Source organism: Dromiciops gliroides, chromosome 2 (genome assembly GCF_019393635.1).
Source record: "Dromiciops gliroides isolate mDroGli1 chromosome 2, mDroGli1.pri, whole genome shotgun sequence".
Lineage (NCBI taxonomy): Eukaryota > Metazoa > Chordata > Mammalia > Microbiotheria > Microbiotheriidae > Dromiciops > Dromiciops gliroides.
Window position 1 is genome coordinate 515,099,691 of NC_057862.1, and position 25,789 is coordinate 515,125,479.

A 25,789-nucleotide genomic window follows, 5' to 3' on the forward strand; every position below is an offset into this window, starting at 1 on the left:
ACCACAAATTTATATAGATGCTAGTTGAATCTCTTTTCAGAACTTTGAGGTCATTGGCATGTCATTCTAATTTGAGGGTTAACCAACATTTTAATTTGTTTAGTGTACATACATAAACTCCCCAAATTTACCTGTTTAAAAGCTTAGGATAACGTGCAGGATAATCTTGCAACTAACAGCCCTGACTTGAGTAGGAACCTGGCGTCTTTTCTTATTCAAAGATGAAGTATGAGTACTTATACCTAGGGACAACATACTCCAAGGGGTGTAATTTATTTCATGGCCCTGCTAGGGTAGTCCTTGCTGGGGCTTAATGCAGAAGCACTATCAGACTGTGTGTGGTCATATTCAAAAAGTCTGTTTTCCAACATGAACTTGAACTAAAATGTTCTAGAGCATTAAGACAACAAAAGGCCCACATTTCCTAACTAATGAAAGCTACCTATCCCCCTTCCAATCTACATAATACCCATAATTACATGCAAATGATGTGATTTTCAACTGTTTGGATAATCTGTTCCTATAATTAAGTGCAGTACAACAATGTTTTAAACAGCCGTGCAGTTGTCACTATGAATCATATGCATCCTATAGAGCATCATTATCACAAACAAAACTCCCAGGACACAACAATATTGCACTAATCTTTTTGGGGGTTGGATTCAACAGATCAGGCATGAATAATTCAGAGAACCATGGGAAGGACCTTGATGATTGCTTTTCCTAACATTATAAAGAAAAATGTTAACCCAGGGCTTTTATTATCAAGTATCTTAAGTCCCTGGAGAGGCAACATTTAATATAGTTTTCAGGGACTGGCATTGGTCCAGTGAGAGATGTCAACTTAAAAGCATTGCAATTAAGCTGGTTAATGAAGATTATGTTAGCATCAAGTAACTGACTTTGTCAATAAAGGATCTTCATATTCCCATTTAATGGAGGTTAAGAAAAAAAGATAGGAAAGGAGGGGCTTAAAGAGGACAAATTAATCCAATTACTGTGTGTGTGTGTGTGTGTGTGTGTTTCTTTAGTTATTCCAGGGAAAAAAAAAAAGGAACCATTTCTCCATGATCAACATTCTGCACATTTCCCTAATTAATGCAATTTGATCAAATGAAACAAATTCATGATGTCATTAGCTGAGTTGTGCTTAATGAAGTTGGGCTATATGAAACATTAACTGCAGTGCAAAATCCTTTCTGGTGGCCTGGGAAATGCACATTTATCATCTCAGTACATTTACTCTGGAAGTACCAATCATGGAGGCTTATCACTATAATCATCGTGTCTTGATAAATCAACATAAATTAACATTTTGATCAATGTTTTCATTAAACCCAGACTTTAAAAACTGGTCCTTTCACTTGGAAGCACCAAACACTTAAGCATAGCCTCCCCTAAGTCAAAATTAGAAATGTCTATCCAGTGTATAACTGTCACCTTCCAATTTACATGCATCTTTGTCTTCTCATGCCTTTACAAAGTTATGGAATACTTTGTCATCCAGAGAAAGAATTTCAGATAATTTGAATTCTTGTATGAGAAGTAGTACAGACAAGCAGGGTAGTTTAATTTTTATGCAAAGTAATCCAGAAGGAGAGACTAGAATTCGTAGAATGTGTATATGTCTTCCCTCTAAGGATCACAGGTTTTGGAACTAGAGGGGAGCTTAGAGATTATCTTGCCTGAACCCCTGATTTGGCAAAGAGAAAAACCATGACCAAGAAAAAAGAAAGGGCATGCCAAATGTTCATATCCCAAGGCTTTTCACTTATGATCTCTATGGCCTTTAATTCTCCCATTTCATTAAAACAAGTGGCTTGGATATATGGGGTCCTTTTCAAGTCAAAACACTATGATCCTAAACATGATTTTACATTTAAGAAGCTAAAGCTCAAAGAGATGAGGTGAGCAACCAATAGTAACATAGGTCATGTTAGAACTGTGATTTGAACCTAGGTCTCTTGACTCAGAAGAGTAATTTGTCACCATTCCAACTACTGACATACTTTTTTTTTTCACCACTAAAGTTAGATTACTACCATTCAATTATTCACGTATCAGTTTCCTATAAATACAATAAGCATCTGTTGTTATTCTTTCCCATTTATTTGTCCTTTTTCTTTTTTCTTTCAGTGGTTCCTTCTATTAAAAAAACCAGGAATTTGGATTTGTTATAATTTTTTCAAAGCATCTTACATTTGATTCCTACAACAATCCTCTTTATTTTATATGAGAGAAGTTGGACAGGATGGCCTCTAAAGTTCTTGCTGACATTTAAATTTTTCTTATTCTATGATCTCTGAGACAGCACAGGTACTATAATCCTTGTATAACTTTTGATAATAATTCAGTGACTTGTCAAGGCATTTTTATGTTTTATTCTAGGTCATAGGCATTCTTCATCCCCTTGATTTTCTCTGTGTGTATTATTAGGCCAATTTTATTTTAGTGGCCTCATTGACGAGATCCTATGGTATAATTAGCACAATGTCATCAAGAAATAAGAAAATCTAGACGACTCTGTCATCTATAGGGAATCTATCTTCCACATGGATTCTACACAGAACATTCAGAAACATAAGTGTTTTCCCTATTAAGTTTACTGTACATACTATATTTACCTTTTATGTACCTATATGCAATGTTGTCTATATAGAATATAAATTCCTTGTGCACCCATACTACATTTTGTGTGTCTCCCACAATTATCACAGTAACTGACATAGAATATATATTTACTAAATGTTTGTTGAATAATTAAATGAGTGATTTCAGAAAGTGTCTTCTCTATTTTCTAATACTGATTATACAAAATTCAGATATTTAGTATAATGCTGAACTTTATATTTATTGATATTTCAACCTATAATAATAGTATTTTATAAAGAGAGCTAGATAGGACTGCAGAAGCTAACTAGTCTGATGCCTTTATTTTTAGATTTTGAAACTGGCACCCAAGGAGATTAAATGATTTGCCCATGGTATCGTGAGTGGCGTCAACTTCTCTGACTCTGATAGGCCTAATAGATATTCAAATGAAGTAGAGATTTTAAAATTGTTTTTCACTCTAACAATCAGTCAATAAGTGATTATCATGTGCCAATCTGCACTGAGCATAGAGGATACAAAAATAATAGTCAATTACATCACTCATGGTTTTTGTAGTCAAATAACATGATTTGCTATGCTTTACACCTTTCATTTTGTTGTTTGACTGGGAGAATGTGGCCCACTATAGAAAATAATTTTGTGATTGTACATACTAAAGCATTAAAGTGTGTAAAGAGACCAAAAGTGCACCTGGCAAGAAACATAAAACTCACTGTGGGGAAAAAGAGGATAAAGGAAGATTATGAGCAATACTGCCTCAGACAACAATGAAAAGCAGTAGAGGGTAACAAAAGCTGACAGGAAGCTAAGTTTAAGATCCAATGAAACCTCATTAAAATATGATTAAGTGCACAGCAGAAGTGAAAGCTAGTGTTTGAAAAATTCAAGGAGGAAGAGATCACTTCTAGCTAGAGGAAATGTTTTTAATTTTCATAGAAGATGAGATACCCAAGCATATTTTGGAAGTGTAACAGCAGATTGAAGAAGGGAATCTTGCCCAGGATGATCTGCCTGAGGCCAGTCGTCATTTGCGGGGAGAGTACTTGTGCTTGGTCAACCTGCTTCTGAAAGTGTGTTTCCTTGTAATAGATGGGCCCAGATACAAATTCAGGGCATTCTATGACTCTATTCCCTGGTAAAGTAAAATAAGCTTTATTATTAACCGATAAGTGTAAACTGAGAACGGATATAAAAATATTCTAAAAAAGAAACTCAAACTTTTTTTATTCCCTAGTGGCAATCTAAGCAAGAAATACTATAAGTCTAGGGGGCAGCTAGGTAGCACAGCGGATAAAGCACCAGCCCTGGATTCAGAAGGACCTGAGTTCAAATCCGGATTCACACATTTGACACTTACTAGCTGTGTGACCCTGGGCAAGTCACTTAACCCTCATTGCCCCACCAAAAAAAAAGAAAGAAAAAAATACTATAAGTCTCAAGTTGGGGAAAGAATCATCATTACCTTATTTTACTATCAGAGCATCCATGTGGTATTTGAATATATTACCCCACTTAAAAAAAAATCTGTCTCTGTTCTGTTTATTCATTCTGAAATTAGGTGATGGTTTATTGGAGATTAAATGACCTATTGAACAAATGGTCAGAAAACTACCAATTATTAAGCAACCATGCTTAGGGAGTTTCCAGTCCTGATGATCATCCAGCACAATAAAGCCAAATAATGTAATAACCTGGTAGAGGAAACATTTTGTACTGAAAGAAAGAGAGTAACTTGGCCATTTAATATGCTGCACCTTCACCCAATGTTATTTTTTCCACCTAACTTTGACTTCTTTCAAATTTCCCTATTACTGTTAAGGATACCATCATACTGCCAGCTCCCCTAACTCTCAAACTAAGTATGATCTTGACCCCTCACTTTCATCTTTCATACCCAATCTATTGTAAAGGCCTTTCAATTTAACCTTTACAATATCTCTTGAATATTCCCCCTTCTCTCCTCTAATGATGCTACCAACTTGGTACAGACCCTCATCACTTTTCTTTGGACTATGACAATATCATCCTGGTGAGTTGCTTGCCCCATCTCTCCCCACTCTCATCTATCCTTCATTCAGTCACCCAAGTGATTTTTCTAAAGCACAGGTCTGACCTTGTGACCTTCACACTGAACAGACACCAGTGGTTCCCTATTTCTTCCAGGACCAAATACAAATTCTATACTTTGCAACTCAAGGTTCTTGAGAAACTACACACACACACACACACACACACACACACACACCTTTCCAGGTTTCTTGCCCCTTATATATCTTAGGTTACAATTCATCCCAGTGACACTGACTTCCTTCCTCTTGTTGGTTAGTTATTTTTGGTCATGCCTGACTTCATGATGACTTCTGGGGTTTTCCTGGCAAAAGTAAATGTTGTGTGGTTTTGGCATTTCTTTTCCAGATCATTTTACAGATGGGAAAACTGAGGCAAACAGCGTTAAATGACTTGCCCAGGTTCACAATGCTAGCAAATGTCTGAGGCCAGATTTGAATTAAAGTCTTTTTTCAGGACCAGTACTATCTACTGTGCCACTTAACTGCCCACTAACTTCTTGCTGATCCAGAAACAAGATACTCCATCTCTCAGCTCTTGTAATTTTCTTTGGTTGTTCTCCATGCCTGGAAGGCTCTCCCTCCCTATCTCTGTTTGCTAAATTCCTGGGCTTCCTTTAAACCTCAAAATCCCACTTTCTACAGGGAATTTACCAATCTCTCTTTCTTACAGTGTCTTCCCTATGTCAATTATTTCCTATTAATCTTGCATGTACACTGATTATTGTTTATCTTGCCAGATTGTAAATCCCTTGACTACATGGAATTTCCTTTGCCTTTCTTTGTATCTCAAGCATTTATTACAGTGCTTAGTGTATATAGTAAATGTCAAATAAATGTTAATTGAACGGCTGACACCATGAAGTGAACAATGTATAGAAAACATTGTATAATCATTACTTAAAGTTTGTATCTTCTCTTCCTAGGCACTTAAAAGTATATAAAGGAGAAAGAGTGCTCTTTCTGTAGGAGGTGATGATACTGTGTTTATATAGATAGATATTGATACATTTATATATATATATATATATTTGCATAGATATAAATATATAGTATTGTGCTTTAATATAGAATATAGACTATATTTACTATGTTTACTCACATTTTTATGTGAGCTTTTTTATACCCCTCTACCTCTCCTTTTCCCTTCCTTCCAGTGCATTTCTCTTATCCTTCAACTTTATTTTAAGGATGTCATCATGGGTCTTCTGGGTGATACAGTGGACAAAGCACCAGCCTTAGACCCAGGAGGCCCCCAGGCCAAATCCAGCCCCAGGCATAAGCCACCCCATCCTGCCTGTCCCACAAAAATCATGAACAAATGCTTTACAGATATAATCCCTTCATATTCAATTCACACACACCTGTGCCTTCTGTCTACGTATATTCCTTTCACCTGCCCTAATATTGAGAGAGTTCTTATGAGTCGGAACAATTCTCAAGTAAGAATGTAAATAGTTTAACCTTTTAATGTCCCTCATGACTTCTTTTTCCTGTTTACCTTTTTATGCTTCTTTAGGGTCTTGTATTTGAAAGTGAAATTTTCTATTCAGTTCAGGTCTTTTCATCATAAATGCCTGGAACTCCTATTTTTCGTTGAAGTCCCACTTTTTCCCCTGAAACATTATACTGTTTTGCTGGGTAGGTGATTTTAGGTTGTAGTCCCAGTTCCTTTGTCATCTGGAATATCATATTCTATGCCCTCTGGTCCTTTAATGTAGAAGCTGCTAATTCCTTCTTTATCCTGACTATGGCTCCACAGTATTTGAATTCCTTTTTTTCTAGCTACTTATAATATTTTCTTCTTGACCTGGGATCACTGGAATGTGGCTATAATATTCCTGGAAGTTTCCTTTTGGGATGTCTTTCAAGAGGTGATTGGTGGACTCTTTCAATTTCTATTTTGCCTTCTGCATCTAGAATATCAGGACAATTTTCACTTACACTTTCTTGGAAGGTGATGACTAGGCTCTTATTTTGGTTATGGTTTTCAGGTAGAGCAATGATTTTCAAATTATATCTCCTAGATCTATTTTCCAGATAAGCTGTTTTCCAAGGAAATATTTCATATTGCCCTCTATTTTTTCATTCAATTGGATTTCCTTTAGTCTGTCTTGGTTTCTCATAAAGTCATTAGTTTCCATTTGTTCAGTCCTAATTCTTAGGCAATTATTTTCTTCAGTGAGTTTTTCTATCTCCTTTCCCATTTGACTTTTCAAGCTCTTGATTTTTGCTCATGACTCTTCTGCAATCTTCTCATTTCTCTTTCTATTCTTTCCTCCCACTCTATAAATCTTGCTTCTATCTCTCCTACTTTCTCTTCAAAGTCCCATTTTAGTGCTTCCATGGCCTGAGACCAGTTCATATTTTTTCTTGGAAGCTTTGGATGTGTGAACCCTGACATTGTTATCTTCTTCTGAGGGTGTACCTTGATCTTCCTTATCGTTGAAGAAACTTTCTATAATTCCGAACTTTCATTGCTTGCTCATCTTTCTGTCTTCTACTTGACTTTTAACTCCCCACTGGGGATCTCTGTTTCTAGGCTATACTACTGTCCCAAGCTTCAGACGGTCCCAGGTGTTTTGGTTTGAGGGAGGGCAGGTTTTTCTCTTACCTGTTCTCTAGTCTGAAGATAACCTCAAGTCAGTAGAGTGCTGTGGTGGTTTTTAACTTTGATGAGTCCATGCCCCTCCCCTACCTGGGCCTCACACCACTCAGGATTTCTTCCTGGTTCCCTGCTGGGGTGGGACAGCTGAATTCCTTCCTAGGTCCTACCGACAGCCCTGCACTTTTCCCCCAGCACAGAAGTTCAGCCCTCTTACCTGAATGCAAAGTCAGTTCCAGAAGATGCTGGTGCTGCAGGTGATTCAGAGGTTCAGGGGTTAAATTCCTCCAATGCAGTGTGCCTGCGATCTCTGTCCGTGCAATCAGGTTTGGACTTTACTCGCAGCCCAGCACGGCCCGCTTTAATCTATCTATGGATGGAAAATAATCTCAGGCCATATTTTTATGGGTTTTTCTGCTCCAGGGGTTCTTGTATTGCTGTTTTTGGGGTAATTGTATCAGGAGCTCTGTGCATTTAATGTCTTTCCTCCACCATCTTGGCTCTGCCCTTGATCAAAGTTTTTAATGCAATTTAGATAAACTATATTAACAAATTATTTATCTATTGGTTTAACAATCCTGGAAAAGACAAGAAATAAAGGTAGTCTGTCATGATATATTTTCTTCTTTCTTTGTTTTTTTTGGTGGGGCAATGAGGGTTAAGTGACTTGCCCAGGGTCACACAGCTAGTAAGGGTCAAGTGTCTGAGGCCGGAATTGAATTCAGGTCTTCCTGAATCCAGGGCCGGTGTTTTCTCCACTGTGCCACCTAGCTTCCCCTGTCACAATATATTTTTGATGAAGTCAAGCTGAGTTTGTAAAATCTCCAAACTGAAGTCTTCAGGAGATATCTGGATTAAATCTTGCCTCTGACACTATCTGGAAGTTAACCTCTTTTTTGTTAAATATGGATAATAATGTCTATAATATGTACTTTACAGGGTTGCTAAGGGTACAGATAAAATAATCTAGGTAATGCCCTTAGAAAGGGCTTTTAACCTTTTAAAATTCGAAAAAAATAAAATTGGTATATGTTTGCCTTCTACAAATTGTAGGGTTCCATGTAGATACCAATTATTATTAACCATTCTGTGGCTCAGTTTCTCTTTTTGGAATATGTAGGGTTTATCTGGAATTCCTCTAATATTTCTTCCTACTCTATGCAATCAATCTTACAATAAATATTTGAATCATAAGGCATATTTTATGTGGCTTTCATAATAACATTAATAATAACCCATAGGGGGCAGCTAGATGGTGCAGTGGTTAAGCACTGGCCCTGGATTCAGGAGTACCTGAGTTCAAATCTGGCCTCAGACACTTGACACTTACTGGCTGTGTGACCGTGGGCAAGTCACTTTACCCCCGTTGCCTGCAAAAAAAATAAATAAATTATAAAAAAAAATAAATAATAACCCATATATACAAATATTTTAAGGATAGCAAAGTAGTCTCCTTACCTGATGGGGGTGGACCATCTGCCCATGAAAAGTTCCTTTAGTGAGAGAGGACCATCCCCCACTGGTGGTAGCTGGGGGAATTGGGTGAGGAGTGGAGGACCATCCCCCATTGGTAGTGACTAGAGGAATTGGGTGAGGGGTGGCTACAGATCCCTCTTCAGAACAGGAAGGCTGCAGCCACACCCAAATTTATCTCCCCAGGGTAACGGAGACCAGAATGAAGGGTAGGGGAATCAGAAGCTAGCTCAGTCTGATTTGGTTCAGCTTATCTCTCTAGGCATTATCTGTCCTCTGGTTTAGTTTCTCAAGGAGAAGTTTCCTTGATGTGCCCCAGAGAATTTCTAGGGTGCTCTGCACACCATGACAGATTGTTGCACTGCTGAGAAGAGCCAAGTCTATCCCCATTGTTCATCATACAATGTTGCTGTTACTGTGTACAGTGTTCTCCTTGTTCTGCTCCTCTCATTCAGCATCAGTTCATATAAGTCGTTCCAGTTTTCTCTGAACTCCTCCTGCTCATCTTTTCTTACAGCACAATAGTATTCCATTGCATTCATATACCACAACTTGTTTAGCCATTCCCCTACTAATGGGCATTCCCTTGATATCCAATTCTTTGCCACCACAAAGAGAGCTGCTATATTTTTGTACATGTGTGTCCTTTTCCCTTTTTTGCCCATTGTATTGCAATCCTAAGCCTGAACTATGAAAATTTAGTGGTCCAGAGTAATCTCAATGGCAGGAGATAAGAATAATTTGGGAGTGTCAAGATAAATAGGAGGGAGAGACATTGTCCTATAACAGGAGGAGCAGAGGATGAGCTCTCAGGTTAGGAAGAAAATGATAGTAGTGCTAATATCAGACCCAGGGATTAATCCTGAGATGAAACATGAGGGAAGCAATCACTTTTTTTTTCTTGTAAAGCCATTACCACAAGTGCCTGGAACATGATAGGTACTTAATAAATGCTTCTTCCCTTCTACTTTCCACCAAATAAAAGAATTAATAAAGGATTTGGCAAGAAGATTTCATATAAGGAAAACAGTAATGATCTAAATTCACGAGGAGTTTGTGTAATGTGTTACCTATAGATATTTATATATTGTTATGCAAGGTACCAGCCCTGATTTCCAGCTTTTGCTAAACATCAGAGACAGAAAAATACCTCTGGCCCTTTCACCACAGTATTGTCCATGGAAGCATTTTGTTGATCTCAGATACTACTTCTACTATAATGTATTTCCTCATTCATCCCCAGCTTGAAGTGAGAGCTCTTACTTCTCTGATCTTTTAACAGTTTTATACCACCATCTACATGAAACCTTTCTTGATTCCTTCCAAATGTGTATGCCTCCCTTGAAAATTACTTTGATATTTTGTGTATACATATTTATATACTTTTGGCCATAATATCATAGACTTAGAGTTGGAAGGGACCTTACAAACCATTTTACAGACATGAGAAATGAAATTCAGAGTTCTTAAATTATATTCCTGACATGTGAATCAAACGCATTTTTCTCACTCTCAAGTCAGCATTCTATATTATGCTTTCTAACCTGACTGAGAGAATCTAAGTACTTGATAGATGGCATTTTTCACTTTTGTCTTTGAATCTTTATTCTAATTCCTAATGTATTTTGTTGCTTAGTCATTTTTCAGTTGTATCTTATTCTTTGGGACCCTATTTGAGGTTTTCTTGGCAAAGACATTGGAGAGGTTTGCCATTTCCTTCTCTAAAATACTTTACAGAAGAAGAAACTGAGGCAGCTTAAGTGACTAGCCCAGGGTCACACAGCTAGTAAGTATCTGAGACCTGACTTGAACTCAGGAAGATGAGTATTCTTGACTCCAAGTCTGGCACTCTATTCACCAACTGCCCACCTGGCTTATAGTAGATGATCAAGAAATGCTTGATGATTTAATTGTTGTTTGATTTACTTCCACATTATGCTTTGTGTTGCATGTATTCATGTCTGGAACTTTATCTAGCCTATTAGACTCCAGTTTCCTGGGGGCAAGGACCATGTGTTATTCATCTCTTTATCATGAACAACATCTAGCATAGGTCCTCATGCTTAATAGAAATTCAACATATATTTGTTGAATTATATTGAATTTAAACAGGGAAGGGGATAGAAAAATGCTGACAGACAGATGGAAATAATCAAGATGACATTTCAAATTTGAATTTCCAGCATTCTTTTTATATTGATTAAGTATCTCAGCTGATATGCCACAATACAATAAAAAAAACCACTCAATCCAATAAAGCTCTATGTAAGACATATGACACCTTTCTTAAGGCATGTGTGATATTTTTTTTTGGTTGGCTTCATTTATCTAGTCTCATTTTCCTTCCTTTTCTGAAAAGAAGGGAACAGGCATGGGACACAAAAAGTTAATAACAAGAAGCTATCCAAAAATGTTGCAAAATTGCTTGTTTTCCTCTTCACACATGACAGAACTGTCATTAACAGTGTGACAGGAGTTCTGCTTTGTCTTTAGAAACACAGTGTACTTGTGAACCAACCACTTTCTCATTGATAATTTCATCTTTTTGACCATGTGAGCCAAAGGGTTCAGTCTCAGATTCTTATTTGTTAGGTACCAAGAAATTTGATGTATGCTAGAACATGCATCATCCATCATTTTTTCTTTCCCAATATTAAAATCATGATAAAATTTGACCCCAAGCCTTTAATTTTTCAAAATATTTTTAGATCTATGATCTTATTTCAGCCTCATGTTCTAGAATAGGTAATGCTACCACTATTTTACTAATGCAGAGACTGAAACAGAGAAGGTAAATGTCTTGCCTAAGGCTTCACAGCTACTTGGAGGTTGATGGAGCAGTAGCCCATAGGTCTTCTGAATAATAGCACAGACAGTTTCAAAAGTTTCTCTTTTTCCAATGCAAATAGGACAATCCTAGGATTAATTAAACTGGGAAGTCTCCTCACTACCATAGTAATCATATACTATGTAGAGGATGAAATTAGTAAATATGTTGCCACTGTCTTTGTCAGTTATGTGTTGAGATTCAAAAAGGAACACAGTAACTATTGTAAAGAATTAATTGTTACTTGAGGTTTTTTTGAAACCATCTTTTGGCTAGAATTTTAAAAAAACCTTGGTGCATGCACTAGCCTGCAGCTCTGCAAACATCATGGTGCTCCACCCACTGGTTGTAGGAGTCACCATGACGCGGGCACCTCACATCATCACCACTCGCCGATGCCTACATGGGCCTGGCAAAATTATAATGATTGGAAGCCCAGTGAGGGCAGTCATGTGACTGTTGGAGCGGCCAGCCAATTGGTTAGGGGCTGTGTGTGGTCAGCTTGGGGTCTGCTGGGAAGAAGGAAGATTTTTTGCCATGCTAGCTTGAAGCTGGAAGGCGACAGAACACTGCTCTGTGTTCTCAGCTGATTCCTGGGTGGTGGTGGTGTTCAGGTTGTATAATTTCCCTTTCCCTATTTTATTTCCTTTCCTTTGATCCTACTGATCCTGTTTGTGTTTTTTTTTAAGTTCATTCTTGTTAAATAAATCCTGCTCTGTTTTGAGGGAGGCTGTCTGTCTCCTACCTTGCCCCAATATTGTGGCGAGCCTCTTAGCTAACACTCCCCAATTAAAAATGGGTACCCACACTCTAGAAGTGCTTACAAAAAGATATGGGGCCATCTCCCTCTTCATCTTATTCTCTCCATCCACCCAGAATTTTTTTTTGGAAGCAATCAGGTTAAGTGACTTGCCCATAGTCATATCTGCTAAGTGTCTGAGGCTGGATTTAAACTTAAGTCTTCCTTACTTTAGGGCCAATGCTCTAACCACTGTACTACCTAGCTGCCCCCTTCCACCCACAATTTTTGAGGACACATCATTTCATTTAATACACAGTAAATGATAGAAATTTTAATCCATTCCTGAAGTAGGAATGCCTTCTGTGATGTCCCCAAAATGGGATCTTTCTGTCTTTTCTTCAATACACCTAGGAATGAAGAAGTAACTAAATGGAGAACTTCTCTGGAGCTGCACACTTCACTTTTGGATATATTGATCTGTAATCTCTTTCTCTGCAACTTCTGCCCTCTGTGGCCATGCAGAACAAAGTTTTTCAAATATTTGATAACAGTGATCATGGTCCCCCTAATTTCTTTATTCTCTAGTCTAATCATTCCCACTTACTTCAATGGAGCCCACTATAACATGTCCTCTATGATGTCATATTAATTATACTACTCTGGACAATGTGTCATTTTTTTTACTAAACTGAAGATCTAAGACCTGAATCCCAAAATTTAGATTGGGTCTGATCAGCGCAAGATATAGTAAAATACTTACCTCTCTTATTTTAGACATTATGTGTCTTTTGCTGGAGTATAAGATCAAATCGGGTTTTCACAATAGTCATGGTTATGTGGTATTTCAGATGAATAAGTACTGGGATTAGGAGTCCCAATACAGGCATTTGATTCCCAACTTTACAATTTAATACTCGTGGGAGCACTGATAGGTCACCTAACATTATTAAACTTCATTTTCTTCATCTTTAAAATGAGGAGATCAGATGGATAACTGTTAAGTTCCCTACCTCTTCTGGACCCAGTATCCTAAAATCAATCCTATTTATCCCCTCATTGAAAAACATAGCATCCTTTCTCTCTTGCAACATCACTCACATATTCACACTAATACAAGTAGTATGAAGAAATTCGCTGAGTCTATCAATGTATTTATATGAGTTACTTCCCTGACACAGGTGGCAGAAACTCAGGATCAACCAATATAGTCTTTATTGTGTGGTGCTGCTAGATACCACACATACATTTTTCATAGCCTAGGCTGCTTTTTTCATAGTCTGATTACTTAGTCGACTTTCCAAAAGTAGTAATAAACCAAATAAGACATGAAGCAAATTCAGGAATTTATGTCCAGTTCTGAAATGGAATGCATTTGATGATTAATGGTGGCTGGTTCACCCAAGAAAAGCCATTCTGGGCATGTAAGATGCCTGTTTATGCCAAGGATTAATGACTCATACTCTCTCAATATGACTTTTTTTAAGCACAGAGAAAACAGGCCCTCAAATGGATTGAAGAGTATGGGATAACTGGACACAAGCTGACATATAATGTATTGTAATGAAGAAGAGCTTTGAATTAGCCTAAGTTACATTCAAATTATCTATAACCTCATTAATAAAGGTATTTTTATACAATATAGAATAGATTAAAATAATAGTTGTCACCAAAAGGATTTCACAAATGTACATTTATATATGAAAAGCACCACTGATTTCTCGTCTAACTGGCTAATTCAGGTGATTTACAAAGCCAGTTCCTTTATTGTGAATTGTCCCTGTTAAATTGCAGCTTTTCTATGACAATCTGCATTAACTTATCATTTGAGAAGCTGAGCCATCCAGATTGAATTCAATCATATCAGTTTTTCTTTCAGCGTACGAATTGGATGCCTGGAGTCTGTGCCACCTCAAACTTACCTAAGAGATTCTGACCCACATGAAAACCCAAATGGGAATCCCATTCCCCATGTCACTTTCTGAGAGAAAGAGTGAAAAAGAGGGAGGGAGGGAGAGAGAGACAGAGACTGAGAGGAGAAAGGAGACAACAATTCATGAGGGGAAAAAAAGCATGGTTCACTTGGAAAATTACCAAGAAGTTGGAAAATGAGAAGAAAGGAGAATGAATTGATCTCCATCCAGCAGTTGATTATGACTCAATTAACACTGAGTATTTTTCTGTTTTTGGTTTTGTTTTTGGTTTTTTGTGGGGCAATGAGGGTTAAGTGATTTGAACAAGGTCACACAGCTAGTAAGTGTCAAGTGTCTTAGGCTGGATTTGAACTCAGGTCCTCCTGAATCCAGGGCCAGTGCTTTATACACTGCTCCACCTAGCTGCCCCCTGAATATTTTTTAAAGCAAGATGAACCAAAGAAACAAAAGTTCTCTTTAAATATATCAGATTTCTTTCCACCACAAGATTTTTTCCCCTCATCTATATGGATAATAATACTATACCTGTCACATATTATTGGCTTATCAAATGCAAACAAAAGACTCTTAATTATTTAATGGGTCACATTCATTTAAATATTTATTCCCTTTCAAAATGTCATATGTGCATTATAGATATGTGTGTATGCATCTGCACAAATATGTGCATACATGTAGGTAATCTTCCACTAGTGATGTTTTAATATTCAATATAGGTATGCTCTCTGTAGGGTGACACTGAGTTCTCAAACAGGTAACTGCTTTCCCCAGGGGTTAGCTATGTAGCACAGTGGATAGAGCACTGGCCCTGGAGGCAAGAGGACCTGAGTTCAAATCTCACCTCAGATACTTACTAGCTGTGTGACCCTGAGCAAGTCACTTAACCCCAATTCCCTTAAACATCCAGGGCCATCTCCAGTTGTCCTGTTATATATCTTGCCACTGGACCCAGATGGATCTGTAGCAGTGGGGTTAATGATCTTGTACAGCCCTCCCTCACTTAAATCCAATTCAGTGCAAGTCATGACATCACCCTGATGTCATGGTCTTCTTCAAGAAGAAAAGACAAACAACAATAAAATATTTAACATCAACAAAACCATAAAGCAAAGCAATAGAAAAAATATTTAAATAGTGTATTGATTAAGAACAAATCAATCCCCAATTCGCAAGTTACCCTAAGAAAAAATGTTTCTTGTTTCTATGAGAATTATTTCTATGAAATGGGCAAAGCATAAATAGTCCTTGACATGACTGTATTGAAACATGGCTATCCACTCTCTACACAATTATTAGATATTTACTGGTTTTTAATAATTAGTATTATTTTATTTTTTAATTTTATTTTATTATTTGCCAGTTACATATTACATATAAGGATAGTTTTCAACATTTGTTTACACTGGATTTTTAGTTCCAATTTTTTCTCCCCCCCTTCCCTCCCTCCTCCCCAAGGTGGAAAGCAGTCTTATATAGGTTGTATATGTACAGTCATATCAAACATATTTCTAAATTAGTCATCTTATGAAAGAACAATCAGAGCACAAAGGAAAAACCTCAAACAAACAAACAAAAAATAATCCAAAAATAGAAACAGTATGATTCAATCTGCATTCATAACCTACAGGGTGTTTTTTTTTCTGGATGTTGAGAATATTTTCTGTCACAAGTTCTTTGAAACTGTTTTGGATTGTTGCAGTGCTGAGAAGAGCCAAGTCTGTCACCATTGGTCATCACACAATGTTGCTGGTACCATGTACAATGTTCTCCTGGTTCTGCTCCTCTCAGTCAGCATCAGTTCATATAAGTCCTTCCAGGTTTCTCTGAACTCCTCCTGCTCACCATTTCTTATAGCACAATAGTATTCCATTGCATTCATATACCACAATTTGTTTAGCCACTCCCCTTTTGATGGGCATTTCCTTGATTTCCAATTCTTTGCCACCACATAGAGAGCTTCTATAAATATTTTTGTACATATGGGTCCTTTCCCCTTTTCCACGGTCTCTTTGGGATACAGACCTAGCAGTGGTACCACTGGGTTAGATATTTACTGTTAACCCATCTCTCCTTTTTCCATGGAGCATTAATAAAATTATAGAACCCTTGTGTTCCTGAGTATTGATATTATAACCTTAGTTACCATTCTACCATTTGTACCAAGTTTCTATGATGTTCCCAACACCATTGAAGAAAGCCTCTTTTAAATATTCAATATCCAGGAAATCTCCATTTCCCTTCTGACATAATCACTCACTTTTCAGAATATAGAACTTTAAAGAAATTCACCATTGAGGTCTATAGTCTCATAGTAATACCAGTTCTGTCTTCATTGAAAATGAATACTTTATTACAATAATATTAATAATGGTTTACATTTGCATAACATTCTATGGTTGGAGAAAATAGTTAAATACACATTCTCTTAGAACTTATAATATGACTATGACATTAACTTAATAGAAATTAAATTTTAAAAAAGTTTTATTGCCATGGAAACAGGAGGTTAAAAAAAAAAAGGGGCAGCTAGGTGGTGCAGTGGATAGAGCACCAGCCCTGGAGTCAGGAGTACCTGAGTTCAAATCCAGCCTCAGACACTTAACACTTACTAGCTGTGTGACCCTGGGCAAGTCACTTAACTCCAATTGCCTCACTAAAAACAAACAAAAACAAACAAAAACAAAACAAAACAAAAAAGGGTAATGTTTATATGGTCTAAACAATACCCAGGTCACCAAGACTTGTGAAATTCTCACATTGTCTCCAATAATATACCAGGAATATCTCATAAAATACAAAATAATTGATTTTTTTCTCACATTTTCCTCCTAGTCCTGTCTTTTTTTTTGGGGGGGGGAGTATTCTGAATTGTGTACGATGCCTCCTAACCCCACTCTACACAGCTTTAGTGATCATTCATAAGAGCACTTTCCAGTGCTTGTAGTATATGTATTCATGTTCTTAGTTGAGTGACAGAAAATGCAATAAATATGATTCGCTTGCTGAGGCTCCCAAACTATAAAGAAGAAAATTTTCCTTAGGCTAGATTTGCTTCCTCTAGGAAAGACATGAACAAAATGCATATAGTACATGCAAGTTAAAGCTACAAGAAGGTGAAAAAAACTGGAAAACATTCCATATAGAGATTATATGAGATAAAATCACTTCCCACCGAGGACATTAATTCCAGGGAAGAAAGTATTCTGGAATTTAGAGGTATAGTAGTAGTCTTCAATATTTGAAGATGTGTCTTGTTAAAGTGATTAGCCTTATATATGTCCCCTGTTTCTAATGGAAAATAATCATGAACATGTATGCATATCGTTAAGGTTTATAATTTGCCTACATTTTCTTATTTGAGCCTTACATTAACTCTCTGAGGTAGGCATTTTAATATTATACTAACACAATCTCTCAATCACTAAGGTTAGTGTACCTATAAGTTAGTCTGATAGTCTGAAAGTAGCACCACTTCTCTTGTCTCCTTTCCTTTGCTTCCTGTCAAGTGACTGAAATAAGTACTGCTGTTGCTTAGCACCCTGTCCCGCAACAGTAGCCTAATATCACAAGGAAAACTACCAAAGACCATGTGCCCTGTTCAGTAGCACATAGGATCCTAAATGTGTTGAATTCAAATGTCAATTCTACTGTTGCAGCAGGATCTGAACTCCCAATTGATGTACAAATGTGCAAATAGTTTTGACAGTGTAATATACTGGAAAGTACCTGCAAAAAAGTTAGCAATTATAGTGAAATGGTGGTGGTGGTGGTGGGGGGGCTATTGAATTAATTGTCAACCACCTCACTAAACTTAAAGCAAGTGACAAAAATGCTCTAGCCCTGATACAATCAATCAGATATATGAAATTGTTGTTAAGAAGTCCTAGCATATTCATTGAATCACTCGATGTATCAAAGAAATTTGACTAGGGGGGACAGGTGAAGTCCTTAAAGCTACTGAATGAAATATAATGATCATATACAGGAAGCATTTTTATATTGGCTAAATATTTCCTGTAGGTTTTGTATGAAACAGCCGGTCAGCTTATAACCTTGGTGATCTCAGTGGCAAACCAGGATAACACAGTTCTAGCCAACTATCTAAGAGGAATCACATGGAAGTAGAAGGGAAAGGAGGAGAGCTTTGGTTCTAACCTACACCCCCAACTAGAGTATAGCCTTGTGATACATTCAATTGGCAAAAGATATGAATTGGTTTTTTTTTCTAGGAGAATTTATGAATAGCAGAGATTAGCGGCATTGACAAAATTGGAAGCTGGAGACAAACTAGACAAACTGATAAAAGGTTGCTTCAAGACTCTATGAGTATCCTAACAAAAATTTATGCTATACCTAAGAAGAATTTCATAAATACATGAGTAAGGTTTCATTAATATGAATTAATCATAAACATGATTAAATAATTTCAAAATTCATGAAATGGTGCATAGCAAGGATGAGTTACAAGGTATAATTTTGTCATATACTAGCTAAGCCTAAACCCTGAACTCTGAATTTACTGGTGAGAAAGAATGTCATAGACTTGAAGGGATAGAGGTTTTTTTATTAGCTGATTTTAGAATATCATTTTTATAAACACTTCTCCCTAAAATCTAATTATGTATGAGTGACTATATAGTTTCAAGTAATTATCATGGGAGCTAGTGGACAAATGGACACTGCAGAGATAAAAAAAATTAGAAATATACCCTAAAACACTTCACAGGTCTTTAGAAGCCTGAGGGGAGAAGGAGTAGTTACCCATTAGTGGCATAGCCTGCAAGTGCCAGTACAGGATAGGAGACTACTAGCTCCAGGGAAGATGTTACTCTATTGTTATAGACGTTGGGTTTCTGAATTAGAATGAACTAAAGCCATTTATCCCAACTCATACATGAAGAGAAAAAATATATTATTTAAAATAATTGACATGTGGTTATAGAACCTTTTTTTTTTTTTTTTTTTTTTTTTTTTTTAGTGAGGCTATTGGGGTTAAGTGACTTGCCCAAGGTCACACAGCTAGTAAGTGTTAAGTGTCTGAGGCCGGATTTGAACTCAGGTACTCCTGATTCCAGGGCCGGTGCTCTATCCACTTCGCCACCTAGCTGCCCCTGACTTTTCTTTTCTTTTGTGCGGCAATTGGGATTAAGTGACTTGCCCAGGGTCACACAGCTAGTGTTAAGTGTCTGCGGCCAGATTTGAACTCAGGCCCTCCTGACTCTAGGGCCGGTGCTCTATCCACTACACCACCTAGCTGCCCATAACCTTTTCTTGAAGACTTCTAAAAGGGAAAAAACAAATATTTTCTAAAGCAGCAAATTTTGAAAGGTTTTTTTTTCCCTTACTTTGAGTCTAAATGTGCCTTTCTAAAACTATCCACCCTTTCTCCTAGATCTAACCTCTGTGATCAAGAAGAATAATCCTGGCCAAGATGGCAGAGAGGAGTCAGCTGGTTGCTTGAGCTCTCCTTCTATTCCCTCAAAAAGAACATTAAATCAAGCATCTGGATGGATTCTGAAACTACAGAACCTGCAAAGAGACAGAGAGACACAGTCTTTCAACCAGAGATAATTTAGAAGACTTCAGGAAAGTTTGGTCTCACTCAAGCAAAAGGGAGGCATAACACAGGGCAGTAGCGCAGTGCGAAGGGGTTTGGGGCAAGTCAGCAGGAAGCTGTGGGCCACAAGTGAGCAACTTAGGCCCCAGGATCCTTACTCAACAAGCTGGTGGTGCAGCAGGGCAGTTGACAAAATGCACCTGCACCAGGCTGGAGGGCAGGTTGCCAGCTGGAAAGCCACCCACAGGACAGGCATTACAAGGACTACTGATCCCAGCATGCAGCCAACAAGCACAGGGCAGTGAGAAATCTACAAGCCATAGAGGCCTCAGTGTAGAAAGCCAGTGACACAGCCCTTATACCCCAGCACAAGAAGTTGGAAACAGGGATCCTGGTGCCTCCAGAGCAGACCTCAACTTAAAAAAATAAGCTACAGTAAGAGTAAGAAACAAAAAAGAGTTCTCACCATTGAAAGCTTCTGTATCTACAGGGAAGAGGCAAACACAAACTCAGATGAGCACAATACTCTCAATTTGACTACATGTGAAGCCTCAAGAGGGAAGATGAATTGGTCTCAAGAACAAAAAGCCTTCTTGGAAGAGCTCAAAAAGAATCTTAAAAATCAATTGAGAGAAGATGGCGGAGCTACCTGAGCTCTCCTTCTGTTCCCTCAAAAAGAACATTAAATCAAGCCTCTGGACAGATTCTGAAACTACAGAACCTGCAAAGAGACAGAGAGACACAGTCTTCCAACCAGAGATAATTTAGAAGACTTCAGGAAAAGGTCAGTCTGACTCCGGCAAAAGAGAGGCCCACCCAGCGCAGGGCAGCAGCCCAGCGCCTAGGGGGTCAGGGCAAGTCAGCAGGAGCTGCGGGCCACAGCCGAACAACTGAGACCCCTGAAACCTGGCTCAAAAATCTAGTGGCCAAGAAGGACAGTGGAAAAACCTACCTGCACTGGCTGGGAGGGCAGGCTGCCAGCTGTAGGGCCACGAATGGGACAGATGGGATCGGGAGCCTGGCCAAGCACACTCAGACAGGAAGTGCAGGGGGGTGAACTACACACACTATAAAGGCCTCAGAGTAAAAAGCTGGTCACACAGAACCTATACCCCTGCACAAGAACCCCAAAACAGGGACTCTGGTGCCCCCAGAGCAGACCTCAACTTAAAAATTAAATAAGTAAGCTGCAATAATGAGTAACAAGCAAAAAAGAGCCTTCTCCATTGTGAGCTTCTGTATCAATAGAGAAGAAGCCAACACAAACTCAGATGAGGACAATACCCTCAAATTGCCTACATGTGAAGCCTCACGAGGGAAGCTGAATTGGTCTCAAGAACAAAAAGCCTTCCTGGAAGAGCTCAAAAAGGATTTTAAAAATCAATTGAGAGAGGTAGAAGAAAAAATGGGGAGAGAAATGAAAGCAAAACAAGAAAACTATGAAAAAGGAATCAGCAGCTTGGAAAAGGAAGCACAAAGATTGACTGCCTAAATGGGAAAAAAAAGTGCATAATTTCACTGAAGAAAACAATGCCTTAAAAAATTCAGTTGGCCAAATGGAAAAAAAAGGTGCATAATCTCATTGAAGACAACACTACCTTAAAAAATTCACTTGGCCAAATGGAAAAAAAGGTGCATAATCTCACTGAAGAAAACAATGCCTTAAAAATTAAAATTGGACAGTTGAAGATAAGGAATCCATGAGACACCAGGAATCAGTCAAGCAAAATCAAAACAATGAAAAAAATAGAAGAAAATGTGAAATACCTCATCAGAAAGACAACTGATCTGGAAAACAGATTGAGTACAGACAATTTGAGAATCATTTGACTGCCTGAAAGCCATGACCAGAAAAAGAATCTAGACATCATATTCCAGGAAATTCTTAAGGAGAACTGCCCTGATATCATAGAATCAGAGGATAAAATCATCATTGAAAGAATCCACTGATCACCTCCTGAAAGAGACCCCAAAAGGAAAACTCCAAGGAATATTGTAGCCAAATTCCAGAATTATCAGGTGAAGGAGAAAATACTCCAAGCAGCCAGAAAGAAGCAATTTAAATATCATGGAGCCATAGTTAGGATTGCTCAGGACCTGGCAGCTTCAACATTAAAGGACCGCAAGGGTTGGAATATGATATTCCGGAAGGCAAAGGAACTTGGATTGCATGCAAGAATCTATTACCCAGCAAAAATGCACATTCTCTTTCAGGGGAAAAGATGGAAATTAAATGACATTGGGGACTGTCAATCTTTCCTGGTGAAAAGACCAGAACTGAATTAAAAATTCGATCTTAACATACAAGACTCAAGAGAAGTTTAAAAAGGTAAACAGAGGGGAAAAAAAAGGTCACCCAAATAGGTTAAACTGTTTATATCCCTACATGGGAAGATAATACTTATAACTCTTAGAGAAGGCATTTACACAGAGGGTATAAATATAAATTGTCTTTGATGTGATGATACAAAAAAAAATTAAGGGGTTAAAAAGGGAGTCTATGGGGAGGAGAGGAAAGGGGAGTTGGAATGGGATGAATTATAACATATGAATACAATAGAGGGAAAGAAAGGAGGGATGAACATTGTTTCAACCTTATTCTCATTAGATTTGATTCAAAGAGGGAATAACATATACATTCATTGGGATAAAGAAACTTAGCTGGGGCAGCTAGGTGGTGCAGTGGATAGAGCACTGGCCCTGGAGTCACGAATACCGGAGTTGAAATCCAGCCTCAGACACTTAACACTTACTAGCTGTGTGACCCTGGGCAAGTCACTCAACCAAAATTGCCTCACTAAAAAAAAAAGAAAGAAACTTAGCTCATTCTTTAGAGAAGCAAAAGGGGAAGGGAAAGGGGGGACTGACAGAAGGGAAGACAAAAACAAGGGAGAAGAGGGTAAAGAAAAGAGAGGGGGGTGATAAAAAGGGAGGGCAGATCGGGGGAGGCAGGGGTAAGAAGTAAAACGTCGGTGAGGAGGAATAGGGTGAAAGAAGGGGGGAACGTACAAAGGGGGTAAATAGAATGGAGGGGAATAGACAATCAGTAATAATAACTGTGAATGTGAATGGGATGAACTCTGCTATAAAACAGAAGTGAATTGCAGAGTGGATTAAAAACCAGAATCCTATAATATGCTGTTTACAAGAAACACATTTGAAGCAGAGAGATACACACAGAGTAAAGGTAAAAGGCTGGAGCAGAATATATTATGCTTCAGCTAAAGTAAGAAAAGCAGGGGTAGCAATCCTTATGTCAGATAAAGCAAAGGCAAAAATAGATATCATTAAAAGAGATAAGGAAGGAAACTACATCTTGCTAAAAAGGCACTATAGATAATGAAGCAATATCAATATTAAACATGTATGCACCCAATGGTATAGCATCCAAATTCTTAGTGGAAAAGTTAAGTGAGTTACAAGAGGAAATTTACTATACTAGTGGGGGATCTGAATGTTCCCCTCTCAGAATTAGATAAATCTAGCCACAAAATAAATAAGAAAGGAGTAAAAGAGGTGAATAGGATACTAGAAAAGTTAGACATGATAGATGTCTGGAGAAAACTGAACGGGGATAGAAAGGAATATACCTTTTTCTCAGCAGTACACGGCACATTTTCAAAAACTGACCATGTACTAGTGCACAAATACATCATATCAAATGTAGAAAGACAGAAATATTAAATGCATTCTCCTGAGATAATTATTCAATAAAAATAACATGTAATAAAGAGCCATGGAAGGGTAGACTGAAAATCAAATGGAAAGTCAATAATTTCATTCTAAAGAATGAATAGGTCAAACAACAAATCATAGAAACAATTAATAACTTTATCCAAGAGAATGACAATAATGAGACAACATACCGAAATCTATGGGATGCAGCCAAAGGAGTGGTTAGGGGAAACTTTATAACTCTAAATGCTTACATGAATAAAAAAGAAAAAGAGGAGATCAATGAATTGGGCATGCAACTTAAAAAGCTAGAAAAAGAACAAATTAGAAATCTTCAATTAAATAATAAATTAGAAATCCTGAAAATTAAAGGGGAAAGTAATAAAATTGAAAGCAAGAAAACTATAGAATTAATCAATAAAACTAAGAACTTGTTTTATGAAAAATCAGATAAAAAAGATAAACCATTGGTTAATTTGATTTTAAAAAAGAAAGAAGAAAACCAAATTACCAGCAGCAAAAATCAAACGGGTAATTTTACCACCAATGAAGTGGAAATTAAAGCAATTATTAAGAACTATTTTGCCCAACTGTATGCTAATAAATTTGATAATCTAAATGAAATGGATAAATATTTACAAAAATACAAGGTGCCCAGGTTAACTGAAGAGGAAATAAAATCCTTACATAAGCCCATATTAGAAAAATAAATTGAGCAAGCGATTAATGAACTCCCTAAGAAAAAATCCCCAGGGCCAGATGGGTTTACAGGTGAATTCTAGAAAACATTTGAAGAACAATTAATTCCAATATTATACAAATTATTTGGAAAAATAGGTGAAGAAGGAGTTCTACCAAATTGCTTTATGTCTCAAATATGGTGGTGATACAAAAATCAGGCAGCGCAAAAACAGAGAAAGGAAGTTATAGACCAATTTCCCTAATGAATATTGATGCTAAAATCTTAAATAAGATATTAGCAAGGAGATTGCAGCAAGTGATAACCAGGATAATATACTATGAGCAGGTGATATTTATACCATGAATGCAGGGCTGATTCAACATTAGGAAAATTATTAACATAATCAACCACATCAATAAGAAAACTAATCAAAATCATATGATTATCTCAATAGATGCAGAGATAGCTTTTGAAAAATTACAGCACCCATTCCTGATAAAAACACCAGAGAACTTATGAATAGGTGGATCTTTCTTTAAAATAATAAGCAGTATCTACCTAAAACCATCTACAAGCATTATATGTAATGGAGATATGTTAGAGGCCTTCCCAATAAGATCAGGGGTGAAACAGGGATGTCCATTATCACCTCTATTATTTAATATTGTACTAGAAAAGTTAGTTTTAGCACTCTGAGAAGAAAAAGGAATTAAAGGAATTAGAAGAGACAAGGAGGAAACAAAACTATCACTCTTTACAGATGATATGATTGTATACTTAGAGAATCCTAGAGAATCAACTCAAAAATTACTTGAAACAATTAAAAACTTTAGCAAAGTAGCAGGATACAAAATAAATCCACATAAATTATCAGCATTTCTATACATGACCAGCAAAGTCCAGCAGCATGAGATAGAAAGAGAAATTCCATTTATAGTAACTGTAGATAATATGAAATACTTGGGAATCTACTTGCCAGGACAAACCCAGGAACTCTATGAACACAATTATCAAACACTTTTCACACAAATCAAATCAGATCTAAATAATTGGAAATGTATCAATTGCTCATGGATAGGCTGAGCTAATATAAAAAAATGACAATTCTACCTAAATTAATGTACTTATTCCGTGCCATAGCAATCAGACTACTTGAAAATTATTTTTTCAAGCTTGAAAAAATAATAACAAAATTCATCTGGAAAAACAAAAAGTCAAGCATATCAAGGGAAATAATGAAAGAAATGTACAGGAAGGTGGGTTAGCTGCACCAAATTTGAAGTTCTACTATAAATCAGCATTAATCAAAATTATCTGCTACTGGCTAAGAAATAGAGTGGAGGATCAATGGAGTAGTCTAGGCTCAGGAAATGCAGTAGTAAATGACACTAGTAATGTAGTGTTTGATAAACCCAAAGACTCCAGCTTCTGGGATAGGAACTCAGTATTTGACAAAAACTGCTGGGAAAACTGGAAGATAGTATGGCAGAAATTAGGCATAGACCAACATATTACACCTTATACTAAAATAAGGTTAAAATGGGTACATGATTTAGACATAAGAGGTGATGATAAAGGAAGAACAAGTGATGATAAAGGTGATGAAAGGAGAACAGTT